Source organism: Heterocephalus glaber, unplaced genomic scaffold, assembly GCF_053883595.1.
Source record: "Heterocephalus glaber isolate CG9 unplaced genomic scaffold, H.glaber_assembly_v1.0 deba00000470, whole genome shotgun sequence".
Classification (NCBI taxonomy): Eukaryota; Metazoa; Chordata; class Mammalia; order Rodentia; family Bathyergidae; genus Heterocephalus; species Heterocephalus glaber.
In genome coordinates, this window is record NW_028258145.1 from 8411595 (window position 1) to 8421759 (window position 10165).

Consider the following 10165-nt stretch of genomic DNA (forward strand, 5'->3'; position numbering starts at 1 on the left):
TTTCCTTCCTCCTCTCAAATGTCCTCCCTCACTCTCATCAGCAGCTGGCCACAGACATTTGCCAGTCCAATGGCTTGGTTGGTCATGTGGTTCTCCTTTTGCATGGACCCTCTGTGGGTGTCAGGTCCTGGCTTTCCATCCACTAAAACAGGAAACAGGAATCCACAATGGTGGTGGCACAGATTTTAAGGCTCACTATTCCTCCTGAAACCAGTAACCTCAATGCACACTTTCTCCACTGTCTTTTGGCTTCCATGTACACAAACTGCTTTATCTGTGAACAAGTTCTGCATTCTTGGGATCGTGAGGACCTTTGTCTTAGTTACTTTTCTCTCACTGATGAGACAAAATACCCAATACTCAAAGTTAAAGGGGAAAGAGTTTATTTAGCTCACAGTTTGTTGAGGTTCCAGTCCATAATTGGCTGGTTCCAAGGCAGAGTGGCACATGGCAGAGGGACATCACAGAGGAGAAACAGTTTGTGGTGCCCACATGGCAGCAAAAGCAACAAGGGAATCTTAACAGTATCTTTCTGCCCCTTTTATCTTCTCCAGACTCCTGGGATTAATAAAATGCCAAACCAATCAGTGTACCCGTTTAGTAATCATACACCCTTAATCCTAGCATCACACACTCTAGATTCAGCCACCTCTGAAAAAGCCCCACCTATGACAGCATGTGGCTTTGGGAGAACATAAAAACCCAAACCATAACATCCTTTCTACGGTGAGAAGGAATCAGTCTTATTATCCTTTTGAATATTATTACCTCACCACTCTTCTAAAAGCTGCAGGATAAATAGTTACAAGGTATGAACTCAATTGCACCCTAGATTCTTCCCAGTTAAAGGAAGACTTGGAATTTCAAAGAATCCCAACCACATTTAAACCATGCATTAACTGGGAGGAACAGAGGAAGAGTTATTCTCAGGTCAGGTTTTTCTTGGGCTTCCTTTGACTCTCCATATATTTATTCCTAACTAATCTGTGAAAGTAAAAGAAATTACCAACAAGTACTCATGTTTAGACTACAAAAATTGCAATTTCATATGGGTCAATTGAATAAAATCATAGTATTGAGAAGAAGGTGACATTACCATTCCACTTTGGGGGAGAAAAGGAAAAGCAATACTTTCTAATACTTTATTAGACATATGTAGATCTATGAAAAGAATCCATTTCAACTGACTCAACATTTTTCTTTTCTATTGCATGCTTTCTTATGCTAAAAACCTGTAGCAAATGTAAATGTTGCTTTAATGTCCTGTGTATTATCTATAAGCACTGTGCCAACAAAATGCAATAAAAAGAAGGAAAAGTGGAAAAGTAACACCTAGCTGAATGAAAACAACATGTCAGACACTCAACTGGAAGGTTAATAAAACAGTAACTATTTTTTTTTAATTCCTCATATTTCTCTGAATGGATTTTTCTTTAAAAAATGAAGTATATGATTAAATCTCAGTGTTTGTCTAAATGTCTTTCTCCAACATGGTAGCCACTTGTCACAAGTGTTTACTTACATTTACATATAAATATTAAATCTAAATCATTATAATGTTCACTCTTGCAATCATACTGGAAGTATTTTATGTACTCAATAGCCCATGGGACTAGTGCCCGTGTCACTCCACAGAGTAGAGGCACAAAGTGTCTGGGATCTCAAGCAGTGTCATGGAGGAATGATGGTCTACATCAGTATTTCAAAGGCTATGTTGGTCAACATCATTTCAACAGCTCATTAAACCTTTGGCAAGCTGGTGATTCATATCTATTTTTAATTCTTTATCACCTTTAGAAACTAGCCACTAAAATACTATGTTTGTAAAAGCATTTTTATAAAAGAAAAAGTGATAGTTTGTTCCCTGTTAGCATGTTAATATGAAATATCTAATGAATAAAGAACAGCCCCAAAGCATTTTCCTACATTGAGATATAATAGAGATTGAGTACAAATATAACTCTTTATAGCATACAACTGATTATATGCAATTGCCTTTGACTAATTTCCAAAAAATACATTTATTAGTATCAAATGTCATTTTTTCTAGAAGGAAAAAGAAAACAAACATTTACATGGGGGTGTGGAAACAAAAAAATGTTCAGAAACAAAAATTAGAATTACATCATCAAAATAGAAGATAAATCAAAAAAGTAGAAAAGCTTGGAAGATCTTAATAACTTTATGCTTTCTGATAAATACCTCGTAGTTGTCTTTCTATGAATACAAAATTAGAAACATGGTATAAAATAGACTGAAAGATTTGGCTAAGGGAATTTCCCTCTCTTAGTTCAAGATAGATCTTTGCATACCAGGAATGCATGCACTGTGGTCTTTAGCTTTGGGATCAAGAATAGAATTATGGCACAAAATTTTGATTGAATGAATTACAGGAATATTACACTGAGGAATTTCACAAGATAAGATAACTCACTATTAATTTCAGTTCATGAAGAGTTGAGGATTATGGTCAGTTATGCACCCACCAAAAACCATAAGTGAAGTGATCTAACCACTACCCACCCACCATAAGCATGCATTTTTGCTATAAATTCTGTTTTCTCAGACATTATTAGCAATTATATTTCAAAAATATTCTCTGCCTATTTTTACTGCCATCTGCTATGGCTTATATCTAGATGTCCTCCAAAGCCTCATGCACTCACAGGTGAGACTTTACAGAGGTAGCTGGATCTAGGATGTGTATATGGGAATTAAGGTTGTGATAAATAAATTAGTTCACTGACTGAGTTAGCATAGTTCTGGGTGTGACTAATGGGAATGCCCACCCTGGGTGTGGGTGGCACCACCCAAAAGGCAGGTAGCTTGGATGGAATAAAAAGGAGGCTTACTGATGCTTCTTGTTGCCTCCTGCCTGCTCTGCCATGGACTGTTTTTCCTGTGCCATGCCTCTCTACCATGCCGCCTTGCCTTGCAGCCGGCTAACTATGGACTGAAGCCTCTACAAACTGTGAGCCAGAATAAACCTTTCTGGCCCCTGCAGCCCTAGCACCATCATGCAGAGGCCAGCCACCCTTGGACCACACCACATAGGTCTCAAAGTATCTGGATCCACAGTGTAAAGGTGCCAGGGGCCATAAAGGCCATGGTTATGAGCTCCAGAACATACAGCAGATGTGAACAACAGCGAGAGGGCCTCTCTGAGGCTCCTCAATGAAAACCTAAGCCCACTGGGAAAGTGAAGAAAATCTCTGCAAGAAAGGCACAGTGAACCACTGTGGTTGGTAAGTTCGTGGAATCAGCAACTCCCATCTGAACCCGAACTCACTTCGGGGAAGCACAGCTAGAATCTGCAGTAGAACCTTGCAGAGTTCAATACTGCAGGAGGTGAGGGACCTCAAGTTAGGCTTTGCAGCCAGAAATTAGCCTGAATCTCAGTGGACTACAGCTGGCTTGCTGAGACTAATCAACTTAGATCTAATCTGCACACATTGCTGCCCATGTTGTCTACCACGATAACAGACACATACCCTGAAGGAGGCCCTTTTAAATATATATATATATGTATATATATATATATGTATATATATATATATATATACATATATATATATATATTCTCTCTCTCTCTCTCTCTCTTTTCTTGTTCTGCATTTCTCTCCCTCATTGTTCCTGTTCCTGTCCTATTTGGGATTGTTTTTCTCTTTCCTTCTCTCAATTGTCATTATTCTTATAGGAAGGTGAATACAGTTTCTAGCTTCCCTATTGCTGTTAGTTTGTTCTGTTCTTGTCTTTGTTCCTTCATTATCTTTTCCTCTTGTCTTCAACAGTTTTCCAAACTTTTCATGATCTTCCTGTGTCCTCTAGCCTCACTTCTAACCTTTTCTTCTCCTTCTATCTCTCTATCCTTTCCTCCGTAACACCTTCTAAGTCCTCAGCCCAAAGGGTAACTGCTATATTGAAGTTTATTTACTACAAACATATTTTGGGCTGGTCCTCGATTTTGATCTAGTTCTCGCAGTTAAAAGTGACAGATTAATAGCTATCACAAATTGTTATTTTCTAAGCTGTGTTTGATGCTATTGTTAATGCTGATTATATCACTTGGGCTAAGGTGTTATGATTGATCTAATCAGTTGTCCTCCCTGGTATACTGAAAATGAGATTGCCTAAGAGTCATTAGAGACTCAAAGCCTAAAAATCAGCTACACCTGGATGACACCTCTGAAAATCAATCATTCCATAAGGGTTCCAAAATAAACCTTTCCTCCTTTAACTTGTAAGCATCAGATATTTTGTCCCAGCAACAAGAGAAGTAACTAAGACACCATCTTTTAAGCAAAATATATATCTCCATTTCAACATCCTTCACATATTAGCTATATTGCTCCTTTATTCCTCATTCTGATGAACTTTGCCACTAGATATTCTCCTGGGAATCTACTGTGCACACCATTGTCACTGTCTCTTGCTCTTCAACATGAAGCTGGAGAGGTTTATAGTTCTTGGATAATCACAGCTGCCAACTCTTACAAAGATGGTGCTCACCAAAAAGGGTGTCAAACCTAGACTTCTGGTTTGTCCCTCTAAATTTCAATCAGCAGCTAAACTTTTTAAATTCCCAATCATACTGAATGTGGGTACAGTTTTCTAATGAATAAAAAATGAATATTTCTTAATTAAAGTAAAATATAAAGCCTCTTTTTTTATCCCTTGTTTTAGGTTATTTTATTTCCTTTTCAAATAGGTTAATTTTGGTGTTGGAAATCTTTGTAAATTGAGAGGAAGCCCATCAGAAATCTCAAATAAATTTACCATTCTGTTAGTATCATCAAATTACATAATTTCCTTCCTGTGAGTTCTAATATCACTGTTATTACACCTATGTTCTATTTTAGTGAAATTTTCAAAAGATATTTTAAGGTTGATTTTACGTATCTGTTACCCAAAGAACAGTCTCCAGACTCTTTGTTCTTTCCCTAAGCATAAACAAACATTATCATTAAAAATGTTTATTATTTATATCATTTTTAGAGTACTATGTTATGAGACGAAGAGGGAAAATTACAATTTCAGTGAAGAACAGGCTTACAAAAAAACCAGATAGGAGCTGGGGATTTAGCTCAGTGGTTCTTCAACCTGCCTCGCAAGTGCAAGGTCCTGAGTTCAATCCCCCATACCAAAAAAAAGTAAGAAAGAAAGAAAGAAAGAAAGAAAGAAAGAAAGAAAGAAAGAAAGAAAACAGGAAGTATCTATAAAATAGAGACCCAAAATATTAATTATTAATGTGTTTGTATGGAACAACCTTTTTGAAGTACAAAATTAATAACTAAAACATGCATGTAAAAAATTAGAATGGCTTATGTAAAAGCAATAATGAGATATCTTCAAGCAACAGACTTGAATTTTGGGATCTTTCTAAATTCTGGGGAAAGAATTTGGCAAAATGGAGGAAAGGGAAAGAGAATTCAAGGTAGATCTAGCTTGTGGATAGAGGCTCTGGCAGGAAACAGAGACAACTGCTGTGATCCATCTCCATACCTCCATCTTTTTTTCATCTTGTCCCATTTGGTATTTGTTACTCTTGTCCATTTCTAATAGATACATATGGCAAGTCTACAAAAGCCTGTACTAAGTAGATGGGTGGACAAGGAAGGAATGATATTAGTTAGAGAAATCAGTATCACATATTTCACAACTTTAGTGACAATTCAAAGCGCTAAGGTAAAATAAAATAAAATCTGATGAAAGGAAAGGCATCCAGAGGGTATAAGTTATAAAGGAAGGCACTGAAGATGACAAGCACATACAAGAAATAGAGAAAGATGTGGATGCATGTACCATTTGGCTTAGAGAAAATTGATTATTGTTAAGACATGGGCAGCATAATTAAATCAGTAATATTTACTAAGGTGTGTTATAATATTTGAAATGAGAGAAAATAAGTAAGAGATACATTTAGATGATGCCTGCATCTGAATATTTTCAATGAAGCTGTCTTAGTTGCTTTTCTTGTTGCTGAGACAAAATACTGACACCCAAAGTTAAAGGAGGAAAGGGGAAAAGTTTATTTGGTGCAGTGTGTAGAGGTTTCAGTTCATAGTTGGCTGGCTCTGAAGCAGGGTGGCATGGCAGAGGGGCATTGCAGAAGAGAAACAGTTCATGGCAGGCAGAAGGCAGCAAAGCAGTGAAGCAACAAGCAGTGACAACAAAAGCCCTCTTTCTGGCCCTTTTATTATACCTAGGCTACCAGCCCTTACAGAAGGTAGCACTCACACCCAGGATGGCAAAGCCTTAATCCTACCATGGCACCATGCATCACATCTTAATCCCAGCATCACACTCTAGATCTGGCCACCTCTTAAAAAGCTCCACCTATGACCTCATGAGGCTTTGGGGGGACATCTACTTGCAAGCCACAACAGAAGACTGTGATATTGTCTAAATTCCCTGGAATTTAGAAAGATCCCGAAATTCAAGTCTGTTGCCTGAAGAAGATATCTCATTATAGCTTTTACATAAGCCACTCTCACTTTTTACACACATATTTTAGTTATTAATTTTATATATCAAGGTTATTCCATACAAACACACATAACTCTCATCTGTGATTACATAGTGGGCCCCTACTTCCCCAAGATGATAAACTGCAGGATGCCCAAGGGATGCCTGAAATTGTGTGTAGTACTGAGCCCTGTGCACTGTTTTCTTCCCCCATATCCACATACCTATGATGAAGTTTAACTCATGAGTTAGACATAGCAAGCAATTAACAACTAATGATAAAGTTAAAAATTATAACAATAGACTGTAATAAAAGATATCATAAAAATTCAATTTTTTAATTTCTAGAATTTTCCATTTGATATTTTCAGACCACAGTTGATACCAGGTAGCTGAAAGAAATAAACAATGAACATAGGAAGAGTCCAGAAGTGGAGAGAGGGAGGAGGACTCTGCAGGGATGCTAAAATCCTGGGAGTGATGCAGTGGTGAGTTCTTTGGGAAGTTTTTGTGACTTTCATATCCATCCCCAAACAAGCTGGAAAAAGCATAAGCCAAGAGATGTGGAAGAGAAAGGTACTGTCAAAAATGGCTCCAAGAAAAGTTTGATCTCCTTAAAAAAAAAGGACAGCCTAGCAAGACAAAAAAACATTTATCAGAAAATACTGCTCAGTTTTCCAGGCATGGAGAAGAATATCTGCCCCTCCCCCTGTCCCTGAAAGCCTGCAGTCCCCAAGAGGCTAACAGGAGGTGACCCGGGGGTGCCTTGGTGTTGGTGCTGAGAAGCCAAGGGTAAAGCTGAAATCTTTGTCCTTGCCAGGTTCTAACACCTCCCCAGCAGTCTCACCCAAGTCCGTAGAAACCACATGATCTCTGAACTTCCCTCTACACCCCTCATTGGTGTCAAGGTGGCCTAGGGAGAACTCTGGATTCCAATACAGCAAAAAAGCCATAAGCAAACACCCCAACACACACACACACAGCCATAGCATCACTCAAGCCATAGGGAGAGACTGAGCCCTTATCACCAACAACAGCAACTAGGACTCCCAACACCATCACAAATCAACAAAAAGTGATTAGACAAACTGGACTTCCCCTGAACAGCCAGCACCACCTGCCATTGGAAGTGGAGGACTTCCCCTGATCTCCTCCCTGCTATTGAGCACTATCTCAAAAAGTCTTGCTGTGACACAGGACATGTATAAGATTCCTAGTCTTCTGTTGTAAAACCTGAAATATTAAAGTTTATTTAAAAAATCAAACATCATATCAAAAACCATATTGCAGTGAACCATGTATGTGCATGTTTATAGCAATACAACTCATAATAGCTAAATCTTGGGAGCAGCCTGCATGTTCATCAACAGATGAATGGACAAAGAGAATGTGTAATATTTACACACAGTGAAGTACTATTCTGCTATAAAGAAGGATAAACTTGAGTCAATTGTAGGAAAATGTATTCACCTTTAAACTGTAACGGTAAGTGAAATAAATCAGACACACAAGCTCATATAAGCTTCTCTTATCTGAGAAACCTAAATTATAAACATAAAGCAAAATAAAAAGTAGGTAATAAGAAGCAGGGAGATATATTTTTCTCAAAGGGTAAGGGGACCGAGAGGCGGAGGGAGGGGGAGGAGAGGAAAGGAAAGTGGATGAAAAAATGAATGAAAATGTATCGCACACATGTACAAACTCCACACAAGGAATGTAAATGTTATGTACTGCAAATATGTACTAATAAAAATTTAAAAATAAAATGAAATAAAACAAAGACAAAAATAAAATAAAATACTGCATATATACCAAAATGAATTTCAAAAACACACAGGAATCTCATGAGAAAGAATGAAAAAAGACACAGATTTTAAAAAGACAAAAACAGAACAAACAGAAAACAAAGATGACCGATTTAAGCCCTAATTTCATTAAATATAACTTACTGAAATATGCCAATTGAAAGATAAAAACGGGTAGCATAAATTAAAAGAACATAATTACACACTGTCTACATGAAACTCATTTCAAAGACAACAAAAAACAGGTTGAAAGTAAAAGGATGCAAAAGACAGACGACAGAAACATTTTTCAGAAGAAATCAGAAATGATTTCAATAAATCTCTTTCAAGAAATGGTGGAAAATTATTGCAGATAATCAGCAAAGATACTAGAGAACAGAGAAGCATCGTCCATCATCAGGGCCTAGTTCAGTGCCCACAGAACACACTAAGGCACACAAGACACAAAATGTCCCCAGCTACAAAACAAACTTCGATGTATTAAAATGAATTGAAATCATATGCAGTGTGGTTTTTGACAACAAAATCAAAGTAAGTATCAGAAACAGAAAGATAATAGGAAAATCACCATATATTTGGAAGCTGAGCAGCACACTCCCGAATAACCATGGGTCAAAGAAAAATATCAAGGAAAATTTAAAACTTCATTGAATAAAATAAAATGCAATGTATCAAAATTTGTGAGACAGCTAAAAAAGTGCTGGGGAAAATTTGCGGCAATGGATACTGACATTAGAAAAGAAGGAAAGTCTACATTGATAATCTAAACTTTTCCTTACAGAAAGAAGAGCAAAATAGGCATAATACCAGCAGAACAAAGGAAATAATAAAGATACCATCAGATTTCAAAGAAATTAGGAAACTGGAAGTAAAGACATATCAATGAAACAAAAAATCATATTTAAAAGGAAAATTTTATAAAGCTGACAAAACTGCCGCTGACAAGACAGATGATATGAATTACTAACATTCAGAATAAAACAAGGGATATCACTGTGGAGACATTCAAAGAATAATATGGAAAAATAATATTAACCATTCTATGAACAGAAATTTGACAAATTAACAGAATGGACCAATTTCTCTAACAGTATGAATGATCCAAGCTCTCTATATAATACAAAATCTTAAAAAAACTTTAATAGCCTGTAACTATTTGGGAAATTTAACTCCTAAATACCTCCCCATCCTCAGATCTCGATGTCCCACGGGATAGCTCTGACACCCATGTTAAGATCAATGAGCACCAATTCTACACAATCTCTTCCCAAAAAGTGGAATGAGGAAATACTTCTTAATTTATTATATGAAGCCAGTGTTATCCTGTTAAAGATATCAGATAGACAACATCAAAGAGTAAAACTATAGACCCTTCATATATGTAGAGGTAAAAATTTTAAACAAAATAATGGCATTCAGAATTCAGCAATATACAAAAGTTATATTTCATGACCACGGAGCACAAGTCACCCAAGCCAATACGTTATTTGGAAAGCAACTGATATCATCTATGTTAACAGGTGGCAAATGAAGAAATTATATCATTAGGTGCAGAAAACGCATTTGGCAAGGAGCAGCACAAATTTACAATGAGAACTGTGACAAAAAGTGAGGAAGAGGATCTCTCCGTTTTCATTATTTTTCATTATCAAAATATTATATCCAACCCCATATTTAATAGTTAAAGATTATTTTCCTTGTGGGACTTGAAACCAGACCAGGGAGCTCCCTTCCACCATCATATTCAGATAGGGTTTGAAGTTCTAGATACTCCATAACCCTCAAGGGCAAATGGCATATAGATCAGAGAGAACTAAATGAATCTATTTGCAGATGATAGGATTTTTCCACAGAAAATCTGAAGGACTCTTAAAAACTCTTCTAGAACTAACAAT